Source organism: Oryzias latipes, chromosome 23 (assembly GCF_002234675.1).
Source record: "Oryzias latipes chromosome 23, ASM223467v1".
NCBI classification, from domain to species: Eukaryota; Metazoa; Chordata; class Actinopteri; order Beloniformes; family Adrianichthyidae; genus Oryzias; species Oryzias latipes.
Window position 1 is genome coordinate 1,044,384 of NC_019881.2, and position 13,882 is coordinate 1,058,265.

Genomic DNA, 13,882 nt, shown 5'->3' on the forward strand with positions numbered 1-13,882 from the left:
TTCAAATGTTCTTCCTCCTAATCAAATACTGAAGTTGATTGTTCTTTCCTTTCAATAAATCTGTTCTTTAAGCATCACATGGAGCAGCTTTTTGTGTCTTTTTTTGTCATTTGCTGGTAAAACAATAAAAGTCCCTTCAGCTTCGTCTTGATAGCAAACAGCTGTCAGTTTGTTTATGGCAGAGAGAGAAAAGGTCATTAATTAGCATAAAGTATGTAAGTTTAATCACAAAATTCAATGCATAAATAATAGGGGAAGAATATAAAAATACTACAAAGCAAGTTTGGAAACAAAATATGTCTAAACTCCAACAAGTCATCAAAAAAGGAATGGATGACATCATTAAAGACCCTCTCCCATCCTTTTTTGATCCATTCTCAAAGTATTCCCACTGGTGTTTAATTAGAACATAGTTTCTGCAGAGTTAGAAAAGGGGTAGGAAAACAACGGCCCGTGGGCTGGATCCAGCCCGCCTCCATGTTTGGTCCCGCCCATGGAACAGACCCATGTTTTTATTTTCTATCTGGCCACATGATCAAGACATTTTCTTCAATTCTTCTGCAGTCTGTGTCCTGATCTGAAACCTCTAAAATTCCCGTCAAAGAGAAGACATTCTTCCCTTTCTACGTCACAGTTCATCTTTCCCAGTTTAGCTCATTCTTTTAGAGCAGGGGTGTCACACGACCCGCGGGCCGTACCAGGCCATCAGATGGTTTAATACGGCACCGTCATGAAGAGTAAAAATTATAAGGATGTTTAAAAAAAAAAGCAAGTTTCTAGTCCATTCCTGTGGCGAGTTATGAAAAGCAAAGGAGACCAGGGATCTCAACCTACACGTTCCGTGTAGAAAACTGGCTCCCCGGTTTGTGGGGCCGTTTCCCGTCGCCAAGGTCATCAACCCAGCTGCGGTTTGTCTTCGTCTGCCCCGGTCCCTCCGGGTTCATCCTACGTTCCATGTCAGCAAGGTGAAGCCGGTGGTGGACAGTCCTCTGGTGCCTCCCTCAGAGCCCCCGCCGCCGCCCAGGATGGTGGGGGTGGACCGGTGTACACGGTGCGGAAGATCCTGGCCGTCAGGAAACGGAGTCGTGGTCGGCAGTTACTGGTGGACTGGCTGGGCTATGGTCCAGAGGACCGCCAGTGGATTCCGGAGCGTTTCATCGAGGACAGATCCCTCCTGACGGACTTCTTCAGGTCCGGGGCTCCTGGACCGTCTGGTGTCGGTCCTTAGGGAGGGGGTACTGTCATGTTTCGTCAAGTTCCTGTCTGACATTTGTGTCCTTGTGTGTCGCTTCCTGTTTTCTTTTGAAAGTTCCTCCCTTTCCTGTTCATGTCTGTTTTCCCCACAGCTGTAGACCTAATCATCCCTGATCGTTCCCACCTGTGCTGTCCCTCCTCATATGTATTTATGGTCTGTGTCTCCCTCTGTCCTGTCCCTGATTATCATGTGTAGATGTTTACCAAACCCTACGCCTATCTCAGGTTCTCAGGAATAAAAGTTTTTCCAAGAACTCTGCATCTGAGTCTTCGCCATTCTGTGGTCCTTGTCAGGCTGGACTTTGTTAATTGGGTAGCTGTTGATTCTGCTGCCTCTACATCAACAGTAACAAGGTCTCTTGCATCACCGAGGTTTGGCCTGCTTGAACTGACATCGTTCTGGCCTTGTTGCTCAATTGTGTCCATGTGTTTGGTGTTTAAATGTTTTCTAAATCCAGAAAAAGTCCCAAGTACACGACCACATCCAGTCTGAGCACATTTAAGTCGTAGATTTTTCCCATCTATGTAACCATGAACTACTCGTAAATGCCTAACAAGAGTATTTGAACAAGTTAACTCAGAGTGACAAACAAAACACCTCATCTTAAATAGACAAGTTCAAGTGCTAATGAAGCAGCCTGGCCCGAACTTCTGCAACACGGGGGCTCTCCTTCACTTTCCCAGCATCTATATTGTACACAGTTGTCTGGATGAATGTGAACATGTTGTGTAGCATTGGATTGTATTTCGTGGCAAAAACAAAATGTGCCTTGAATAGTTCATCAAAGGCACTGAGTGAGGAAGCCGACCTGCAAGCGATGGCATTTTTGTCAAGGATGATAAAGAACTGATGGATTTCTTTCCTATTTCGTCCAACAGCCAGGAGATAGGGTTGAGTGCTTGTCTTGATGGAATCAAGATGTTCTAGAATGTTGGTTCCTATCTGAAATAACATGAAAAATACATTGAGGCTTTTACAATGACACCGTAGTTATATTTCATTCCAAAAAATTACATTTAGAGCTGGGAAATAATGTAACTGGGCATAAGAAAACTTTCTGGTGCTAATCATAGTATCTGCACATGTATTCCCAACATGACAGCACCAGGCGCAATGCTGAAAATAAAAACACACCTTCTTGAAGACCACCAAATGCTTTTCTGCTTGGGAAGCAGACACTTTTCCTGGTCTTTTACGACCTTGGGCAGAGGGAGGAATAAGGTGCAACAGCAGCAGAATCGATGAGAGGTCACTGTCCCACCCTGTAAATACACAAACATTTAATTCAAATGGAGCATCAGCAAAAGTCAGACATGCTTATAGAATATTTTCATTTAACCCTTTAACTATTGCCAACATGTCACACAGTAATAGGACAAAGTAAAAGAAAAAAATTGTAACTATTGCAACTATACTATTGTAACTGTAGTTTAAACTGTCAAGTTTATTTTAATTTACAGAAAATTAGTAGAGTGTCAACTGCGTGTAACTCTTACCAATGCTGTCATCCACTTCGGCTCCACTGTCAGGGTTATCAGCTGCCAGGAGGAGATCTTCCAACTCACTGGTGGTTTGCAGCTTCCTGCATTGTTGGATAACTTTCTGCTTGAATGCAGTTGTCCATTTTTCCAGAAACTTGCCTGAGATTTCCTCCCCAAACATCAGAGCAAAATCTTGTTCCACCTACATTGAAGAGAAACTTAAATTTCCTTCTGAAATTATAAACTGTGTTCAAGAATAGGTTTATTTATTTACCAAGCCTTTGATGTCTTTAAAACGTGGAAAGACTGTCAGAACATTGCTTGACTGCTGCAGGTCAAGGACCATGTTGCGGCGAAGTCAAATGTCAGCTTCATCTTCCTCTTGATTACATCTTCATCCGCTGAATGTTTAATCAATGCTATGGCCTCTTTACACTCATCATCACTCAGCACAGTTTCTGGAACTAACTGGGGTTCTCGCCTGGCAGCTGGTCCTCCAAGCTGATCATCATAAGATGCTCCTCCAGGTGATTCTTTACAACACAGGACATATTTTGATAGCCAAACATGCAAGAAAAGTATATTTAATGAAAATTAATTCCAAAGTTTTTAAACTCTTTCAGAATAGTAGTGTTACCTCCATATGATGATCGCCTGTCTCTTGCAGCAGATCGCTGAATAGTTTTAATCCCCCATGCCAAGTAGCCTGTGCCACTCTCGCCATCATAGTAATGATCCTGGTAAGACAGGGAACATCTCATTTGTAGTTCCACATTCACAATTTGGATAAACTTGGTATGCAAAGCATGTGTTACTTTTTTTATCTATTTAATTTGTAAAAAGTACCTTTCAAAACTTTTATTGGTCAAATGTCTTAATAAACATTTAATGTAATAATTTTTGGTGTGACTTACATAACCGGTCCTGGAGAAAGGATCACTCAGATAGGGAAAGAAGCTCACAATTCCCCTGGCATACATTTCTTTCACCTGTCTTGGTGGTGATGTCCTGCAATACAAAAAAATAAAAAAATTCTTAGTGTATGTAATGTAAGCTCTGCTTCATGCTTTGTTAAAGATGAGAATTACATGTTAATGATACACTGATTTTACTAAGCCATAATGATATATTACCCATTCTTCTCTGTCATGTCAGCAGCCAGTAAGTTAACCATTTTTCTTCTAGTTTCATCTGATAAAGACTTGCTTCGATTATATTCATTTATTATGCGTTCCAGGTTTTTGGGTAAGAATGGATTCCACCAACTAAAAACACAGAGAAAAGAACTTAAGCATATTAAAAATGAATCAACTTAACAAGGATAAGACAATAGACTAAATTCAATAAGCAAAATTTATTTTAGGGGTTCATATCCTTAAAAATAATCATTTGATTAGAATAATTCTTACGTGCTTGGCCTCTGAGTCCAGCCTTAGCCGTTTACTGGATGGACTCTCCGAAAGGATGACGGTGTCTTGAGAATCAGATGAATCAAGGGAGGATGGTTCCGATTGGTCAGAAGATTGTACCATAGGAACAGGATCTAAACATTGACAGAAGAAAATTAGAATGAATGAGGACGATCGCGATCGCGTGATGCTGTAGTATCGCGAGACCCAGCGAGACGAGTGTGGTGAGTCGACTTGGCGGCGCGTAAGCATTTGAACAAACATTTTCGATCTTGTTTCATTTTTCCGCCATATTAAAACATTTCCTGCTAACTAACATAACCTGTTAAGAGTATTAAGCTTCTGTCAGCCTGGAGGACCTGGAGAATTTCATTGACGAGTGTTTTAATACCTGCAACATGGTGAAGCCCAGAACCGCCACCACCACCCCCTCCGCCAAGCGTGAACGGCCTGAGGACTCTCCCGGGGCTGTGTCCTCTCCAGGCAGCGGAATGAGCGATATCCTGGATTCGATTGACAAAAAGCTCTCCAGCTTTGATGGCCGCCTCAATCTGCTGGAGATCCTCCATAGAGAATTTCAAGGTCTGCGGGAGTCTCTGGAATTCAGCCAGCAGCAGGTGCGGGAGCTCGCAGCGGAGAACCAGGCCCTCAGAGAGACCGTGAAGACCCTGAGCAGTGACACCGCCCGTCTCTCCGAGGAGAACCGATCCATCAAGGAAACCCTCCTGGATCTTCAGTCGAGGAGCATGAGGGACAATCTAGTGGTCGCGGGGGTTCCAGAGGAGGTAGGAGAAGACCCCGAGGCCACCGTGAGATCCTTTTTACAGGTCCACCTGAAGCTCCCCAAGGAGGAGGTGCAGAAGATCTCCTTCCACAGGGTTCACCGCCTCGGAGGAAGAAGGTCCGACCACCAGCGCCCGCGTCCTATTGTGGCTAAATTCGAACATTTCAAACAGAAGGAGTTGGTGAAGGGCCGCGGACGGGAACTGAGAGGCACGCATTACAGCGTTAATGACCAGTTCCCGGCAGAAATCCTCCGTAGAAGGAAGATCCTGTTCCCGCTGAGGAGGAAGCATCTTGCTGCTGGTTCGAGAGCGATTGTGGCCGTTGACAAACTGTACGTGGACGGACGGCTGTTCCGGGACCCGGAGATCACCCCCTGGCTGTGCTGAAGGCTTTCAGATCCGCGCTGAGAACATCTGCGCTGCCCAGAAGAAACCCGCTAAACTTACTTCAATGAATGGAAAACCGGATCATCAATAATCCACACCTCGATCGCAGGAAAACAGTCTTTTTTTTTTTCTTCGTCACTTCAGTCCCACTGATGTTTCTATTGTTGTTTTGTTGTTGTTTTCGTTTTCCCTTCTATCTCTTTTTTTCTTTCCTTTACTCTCCCCCCCCCTCTCCCCCCTCATTATATGTAAATCACCTGGAAGCAACTCATCCTCGGTAAGTATTTATTTATGCACGGAACGGGCGCGCGCTCACACAAGCGCACACAGGGGCGTGCACATGCGATCCCGCACACACACGCTGACATACTGCAATCACCTCACACAGGCTCTCATAGGACGCACGCGACACGCAGCTCACATAACCAGAAAACGTTCACGCGCACAGCGCTTCTCAATGCGGGCACGCGCACACGGACTGGTACACAAGCACTACTTAGCTTTACACCTTTTCAGTCAGAGCAGTTATGAACAGTCTTAACATCGTTAGCTGGAATGTGCGTGGACTTGGCTCTGAGCCAAAGAGATTGAAAGTGTTAAATCACCTGGATGGTCTAAAAGCAGATATAGCTCTACTGCAGGAGACCCATTTATCAGATTCTTTGAATCACCTTATGTGCTGCTTACAATTTCCAGTTATATACTCTGCCAGTTACAACTCCAAACAACGAGGAGTTGCTGTTTTAATTAATAAAAATCTTAATTTTACTCATAAGGATACAGTTACTGACCCAGAAGGCAGATTTGTAATCATTAATATATCCATTCAGAATAAGGACTATTGTATAGTGAGTATTTATGGTCCTAATGTTGACGACTCTTCCTTCTTTCACAGATTCTTCACCTCACTCTCAGTTCACTCTGACTCCACAATCATTATAGGAGGAGACGTCAACCTTGTTTTGGACCCTGAACTTGACAGACTCAGCACAGCAGCAAACCAGCGTACATGGCGATCTGCAAGTATTCTAAAGCAGTACATGAATGATCTGGGTCTCTGCGACGCGTGGCGCTCATGTCACCCAAGCACTAAAGGGTTCACCTTTTTTTCTCCAGTTCACTATTCACACTCCCGTTTAGACTATTTATTAATCAGTAACTCTCTTTTAAAAAATATTCAAAGCTCCAATATCCATCCAATTATTATCAGTGATCATGCACCAGTCTCTGTAAACATTTCTAGGGAAAAATCCACACCCTCTGGTACAACCTGGAGGTTTAATACGTCTCTGTTAAAGGACCAGGAATTTCTTGAATTCTTTAAAAAAGAGTGGGCAACCTTCTTAGACTTCAACAATACTCCAGACATCCCACCGTGCGTTCTTTGGGAAACAGCAAAGGCAGTCATGAGAGGGAAAATCATTTCTTATTCAACGCACAAAAAACGCAAAGAGAAAGCAGATTTATTAGAATTAGAAAATAAAATCAAAACCCTGGAGACTGCTTATGCTGCTTCTGCACAGGAACACATTCTGGGAGATCTGAAAAATTTAAAGCTGCGGTTAAATGACATCATTAATAAACAAACACAATTTCAAATACAAAGGCTACGACTTGAAAGATTTGAAAACTCTAATAAATCTGGCAAATTTCTGGCTAATCAGCTTAAAATTAACAGAGAAAAATCATCAATCACCTCTATTATGGACCAAACAGGAAATGTCACCCATGACCCGGTCAAAATTAATAACGAATTTGAAAACTTTTATAAAAACCTGTACACACCGCAGATCAATCCGTCAGAGCAAAGTATTGACTCATTTCTTAATAATGTAAACCTACCCAGGCTAAATGAGGATCAAATCACAAACTTAGATTCTCCGCTCTTGCCGTCTGAACTTCATGAAGCTCTGTTACTTATGCCCAATGGTAAAGCACCAGGGCCTGATGGCTTTCCTGCTGAGTTTTATAAAGAATTCTGGGAACAACTGGCACCAACATTTTATAAAACTGTCACATCTATTAATGAGAGCCAATCAATGCCACCTAACATGAACTCAGCCAACATAATTCTTCTTCTAAAACCAGACAAAGATCCCACTAGTCCTTCAAGCTATCGCCCCATTTCTTTAATCAATGCAGATGTAAAAATTATCTGCAAAGCACTAGCACAGAGAATAGAAAAAATCACTCCTCACATAATTCACTTCGACCAGACTGGATTCATCAAAGGCAGACACTCGGATGATAATGTCCGTAGACTAGTTAATATAATAGACTTTGCCACCATTAAAAAACAGGAAATGACGGTACTATCGCTGGATGCTGAAAAAGCCTTTGACAGAGTTAATTGGAAGTTCCTTATTGCTGCCCTCCATAAGTTTGGTTTTGGAGAAGCATTCATCAATTGGATCAAAATATTATATCACAACCCCAATGCATCAGTTAGAACTAATAAACAGACTTCAAACAGGTTTTTTCTTGGAAGAGGAACCAGACAGGGCTGCCCACTCTCTCCTTCTCTTTTTGCTATATTCATTGAGCCTTTAGCTGCAGCAATAAGACAGAATGAGAGCATTATAGGAATAAAAACCAAACACAGCCATCATAAAATTAGTCTTTATGCGGATGACATATTACTGTTTTTAAGGAATTTACATTCTGTAAATGAAACAGCAATGATCATAAATGAATTCTCCTCCATATCAGACTATTCCATTAATTGGAATAAGTCTGTTTTATTACCACTCAACAGGAATATGGAACAAAGACTCACAATTCCAGTTAAAACAGGAAATATCAAATATCTGGGTATCTACTTTTCCCCCAAACTATCAGAACTGGTGCAGCTAAACCACACCCCATTACTGAAAAGCATACAGGACGATCTAACACGCTGGACCAACCTGCCTCTGTCCCTTATGGGCAAGGTAGCCACGGTTAAAATGAAAATCTTACCCAAGGTTAATTATCTCTTCTCAATGATTCCCACACAACCGCCATTAAAATGGTTCAAAACATTAGACTCATCCATATCAAGCTTTCTATGGAACAACAAACCTGCAAGAATTAGTCTAAAAACTTTAAAATCTGCAAAAAGCTGTGGAGGATTAGAACTACCTAATTTCCACAAATACTTTCTTGCAAATAGATTACAATATATCTTAAAATGGTTAAAAAATAATCCAGAAACCAACTCATGGTTAGACTTGGAACAGGTGTTATGTGGAAAGATCAACCTGTCACAGCTACCATTTATTAGCCAAACAGTTAAAAAACAGGATTGTTTCAAAAGCATTAATATAAATGCCACCTTAACAGCCTGGTGGGAATTTCTCAAAATATCAAAATCATCAATTCAACCGTGCAAAATGACACCCATCTGGAACAACCCGGACATCCTTATTAACAAAAAAATGATTCACTTCCCAGCTTGGCAAGCAGGGGGCATAAAACAACTAGAGCACGTAATTATTGATAGAAGATTCATAACCCCCCAGGAACTTCAAGACAAACATGGAATAAATAACTTCTTGGAATATCAGCAACTTAAATCAAGTATTACTAAAAAGTATAAAATTAAAGACGACGATTTAAAGCTACCAGATGTAGTTACCACTCTGATTAATTTTTCAATGAATAGAACTCTCTCCAAAATATACAAACTTTTATGTAATTTAGATAACAATATTGCCCTTCCAACAAAAAAATGGGATGCAGATTTGAGCATCAGCACAGATGAAAGCTTCTGGTCAGAACTTTGTCTAAACACCTTTAAACTGACAAAAAGTCCAAATCTGCAGCTAATCCATCTCAAAACTCTTCACAGAATTTACTACACTGGACAGAGGATGTTCAAGATGGGTCTCAGTAACTCAGACATTTGCGAGCACTGTGATAATAATCTACCCGACAGCTACATGCACGCACTGTGGTTCTGCACTCCTGTCAGGGCTCTCTGGCAGCAGGTATGTGCCGATTTATCAGTCTGGCTTAAGGTTTCAATCACTGCCTCACCGTCACTTTGTGTGCTTGGTGACATGAGTGCCATCGATATAGAAGAAGGATTAGCATCTATCATTTTCATAACTCTTTGTATTGCCAAAAAAACTATTTTAATAAATTGGAAAAACAAGAAAAATATAAACATAAGTCAACACAGAAATCTGCTGTTTGATCATATCAGCTTGGAAAAAATGTCAGCCCAAAGCTCAAGTAACTTTGAAAGAATTCAGTCTCTCTGGTCTCCTGTGGTTGACTCCATGACTTAGGGGGTGGAGGGCCTGGTCGTCGCTGCTCCTTGCCCTTCTGCCGTGGTTTGGGGTGGGGGTCGGGGCTTCCGGTGCCTGGCGGGGGCGGTGGGGGGCTCCGTTGGTCGGGGGGTCGGGTCCGGTGCCTGGGTGGGGCGGGCTGGGGCGCTGCGTGGTCCTCTGGGCTTGGGTGTGGGGGTGCGTGGTGGGGGGGTGGGGTGGTGGTCTGGCTTGGCTTGGGGGGGTGGTCCCTTTGCCTGTGCTGGGGGGGGTTGGCGGGGGGCCCTGCTCGGGTGGGGGGGGCCCAGCGGCGCCGGATGGGCTGCCCATCTGCACCTGGGGCTGGGATCGGCCCTTCCCTGGCTCTGGGACGGGACGGGACAACCCTCTCGGGGCCCCCGGTCGCTCTGGGTGTCACCCGCTTCGGCTGCGGGGTCTGGGGTGGGGTGGGGTGGGGGGCTTGTCGGCCCTGTCCTGTGGGGGGGCGTTCTGGGGGGGAGGGGGGGCCCATTATTAGTACGGGTCGGGGGGGCTAGCGGGTCGGGGTCTCCGCTGAGGCAATCAGTGGTTGCCTCGGCCGGTTGGCCTCCTCGGTCCCGTCGAGGCCTGACCAGAGCTCTTCTAGGGCCGGCGTCTGGGGGTGGGGGCCTGGGCTTGCTCCGGGGGGGGGCGACGCTTTCTGGCTCCTCTCTCTCTGTGTGGGGTGGGTGGTGCCGGGCCTGGGGTGTCGGCGCCTCCGGGGGTGGGCCCCTGGGCTGGGTGGCCCTGGCCCCTTTGCTGGGGGTGGGCTGTGGGACGGCTGTTTGACCACCGGGGGACAGTCTACCAGCTGTCCCCAACTTACCCCCTTCCTTATATAACCTCATATTAGGGTGAGGGGGTGGGGGGTTTAGCCTGCGATGCGCCTTGGGGGGGGGCTACTTGGGAGTGGCCCCCCTCCTATGGTTGCCGTATGGAGTGGGCCCCCCCTCTTTCGGTTTTATTTGCACCTTAGACACGTAGGGTCCTTGGTAGGGGGGGTGCTTGGACATCACTGCCAGCAAGCAGCAGATGTCCTCCTGGCACCCTACCCGCCAATTTTAACCGCACCTTAGACATTTAGGGCCCCTTGGTGTGGAGGGTGAGGGGACATCACTGTGAGTAATCAGGAGATGTCCCCTTAGTGCCCTACTCGCCAATTTTAACTGCACCCCCCTTAGTACACACACCCCTCCCCCTTCAATATATACATTCAAACATAAACACACACACATGCACACAAACACCCTCTCAAACACCCATACACGCACACACATTTTACAAGGAAGGTGGGACCTGGGTCCATCTGTCCCCTACCCCGTCCCTGGTGGGGGGTGTGGGCCCCTTGGCGATGGCGGCCGTGTCCCTTGGGTGCCGGCTCCCTGGGCCCGGCGGTGCTCTCTCCGCACGGTGGGGGGGTTCATATTACACCTGAGCCGGGGGTGTTCGTGTCCCTGGGGGGTGGGTCCTGGTCCTTGCCCCTGGGCGCTGGGCCCCGCCAAACTTCCAACATGGCCGAGCCTGGTCGGGCCATATTTATAACACCCCTTGTGGGCCGCCCTTTTTTCCCCGGGGTTCCCCCCTCCTGGGCGGGGGCGGCGGGCCCCTGCCTTGCTCCTACCTGGACCAACCGTGGGCCGGGTGGGTGGCTGCCTGGAGTGCGGAGCGGGTCTCCCTTGGGGGGTCCTGGCTCGTACCTGGGGTCGGGGCGGGGGGATGCCCGGAACTCCTGGGTGGTGGTGGGGTGCTCGTCTGGGGCTGTGGGCGTCCCTCTCCGGTGGGGCCCTGCGTTGGGCTCTTCCGGCGCGGCGGGGGGCTGCTTTCCTGGCTGGGCTGGGGCGGCGCTCTCTTTCCCTCTGCGCCTCCCTGCTCTCTGGCTCTGGGGGCCTCGCGGCGGTCCTGCTGGCCCTGGCCTGGGTGGCGGTCTTGGTCGCCCGGGGGGCGGTTGTTCCCTGCCTGTTCCCGTGTGGCGCTGGGGGAATTCCGGCTGCCGCTGCTGCTGCGGCGGGGGTATGGGTGTGGGGGTGGCTGGGCGCTCCTCCTCCTTCTTTTCACATTCCACCATCCATTTTAGAAGAACATAAACACTCACCTGAGCACAGGTGTTAGCTCACCTTTGCACTAATAGTTTGCATGATTGAATGAATGAAAGATTTCACACTAGTTGGTTTAAAGGCATAAGTATGCGTTCGTGAACACTATCTGCTTTGTGTGCATGTTGACATGTGGACATTTCTGCGGCTAGCAGGTGTGTTGATAATATTTGAGTGTGTGTGAACAGGCCCCGCCCTTTTTGTACTACATTTGAACCGTACCGTAACGATAAACAACCAGTAAACCTGCCTGCTCTATGCTGCTTCATGGTCTTACCCCCCTTCCCCTCCTATTATCACCCTCCTACCCCCCCCTCTCTCTAACGTCCCTCTCTCTTGTTCCCCTCTTTCCTTTTCCGTCCGGTCCAACACCAAAGATTTTCAAACATGATTGAAATTAATAAAGTTTGGCCTCAATTACAAAAGGGGTTTATTCAGACATACCTTTGGTTTGTCTGAAGATGAATAACCCCTCTTGTTAGAATAAAATATGTCCAACACAAGAGGCCCTCAGCTCTCATCTGTTTGCCTAGCTGTTGGACAGGACAAGTTAAAAAAAAAAAAAAAAAAAAAAAAAAAAAAAAGAAAATTAGAATGAAAGAAAACGTCAAACAAGTTCTTTTACGAAAAAATAGAAAATATAATTCGCACCAACCAGTGGCATATTGGATGGTTATCATTCCGACAGAGGGATCCTTGACTACATCCTGAAATACATCATCATCCAACTCAGTCCCAAAGCTGTCAACAACCTTTACACCTTCTGTCACAGCAGGCACACCAAATTTTGCGAATGCTGCAAGAAAAAAAACAACATGATTGTTTAAATCAGATTTATGAAATAATATTCTTCAAATACCAACATATTTAAGAAGTCAGGGACAACAAACATTCATAAATCAACTCATGAAGGTTTACTTAATCGTTTTTTTACCCAAAACACACGCTCAGTTACTCAACGTGAACAAGACTAAGGAGAAAAAAACACTATCAATTATAATTCAAAGCTTTAAATTAAATGTTGTGTAATATCAATTTGTTACCTGCAATCAAAAACTCTTTTAGATCAAGCTCCGTTACTCTCACATATTTTTGGACATCACCAAGTCTGGTCTTAATCAACATGGTTCCTGCAGCACATAATTTCTCATAGTTAAAATGGTACAATGTTATGGAAATTATACAAAGAGCAAACATGTCCTTTACAATAGAGCATAGCTGCTGGAAGAATATCATATGTTCAAAAAATGTATCAAAAAACTTCTAAACAAAGCTCACATCAAGAGAACCACAACAGCGACATCTGCTGGCCAACAAAAATCCCATCACCTGACTAAAGAAAATGTACCAATATTATAATGCACGCTTTGTTTCTCCTCACTAAATGAATAGCGAATTGCATAAACTAACGTAGTACATATGTTCCTTTATGGATGTGCGCGCAGCTGCAGCGACAGTCTCCCTTCGAACGAAAATAAGTTATCGGGAGTTTTCCTAAAGTTGGAAAAATCTTTTAAAAACACAGTCGACGTATTTGTCTTTTAAATCCTTCCCAATTTTTTTTAACCGTGCAGTATAACTACCGACATTTTTCCGGTGAAACATCGATGGTCAAAAACCAAAAGGGTTCTGATGCTGCATTCAATCACCGACCGTGTAGGCAGAGGTTTCATAAACGCGCATTCAGCCGGTGAAGCCCGCGACCGGATCCAAAAAACGTGCATAGCGACGCGTGAACGGGAGATCTGAACGCGGAAGCCCGGAATTCGGGTTGTCATGCGTTTGCATAGAGTTTTCAATGAAAGTGGCTGCTTGAACGCGATTCTACCGTGGCCAGCCTGGTTCAATTCAAATGCAATACCGGCAAATCTTCCGCAACCGCAGGAGAACGACAGCTGAGTTAGCAAAATCGGCTACACTCATCCCCCACCACGTGAAGACCAAAGCCCACAACAAAATAAAATAAACTGAACAATCACTCACATGGCCAGTAACTCAGTATCACAACATCGGCGCCAAGAACTAAAGAATCTGCCAAGATCTTTACACCTCTTACAAGACAACCAGAATGAGAACCGGAACTCATACGACCAATCAAAACGAGATCGTGACGTCGCGTCCCACAATTCCCTGAAAACGGACATAACCTACCTCTGTAACAAAACGGCTCAATTAGATGAGTCAGTAAAAAATTAAAAATTAAA

The 13,882-nt window shown here is 45.3% G+C and overlaps 1 long non-coding RNA gene across 1 annotated transcript; it reads right to left on the minus strand.

The window, feature by feature from the left end:
• Nucleotides 1–201: 201 nt before the first annotated feature.
• Nucleotides 202–12,168, minus strand: LOC105357803. Its single transcript, XR_002872834.1, has 9 exons — nucleotides 12,123–12,168; nucleotides 4,146–4,279; nucleotides 3,870–4,001; nucleotides 3,651–3,744; nucleotides 3,374–3,473; nucleotides 3,011–3,269; nucleotides 2,752–2,938; nucleotides 2,390–2,517; nucleotides 202–2,197 (listed from the first exon to the last, which is right to left on the minus strand). It is a non-coding gene; the product is annotated as an uncharacterized LOC105357803 (long non-coding RNA).
• Nucleotides 12,169–13,882: the final 1,714 nt, after the last annotated feature.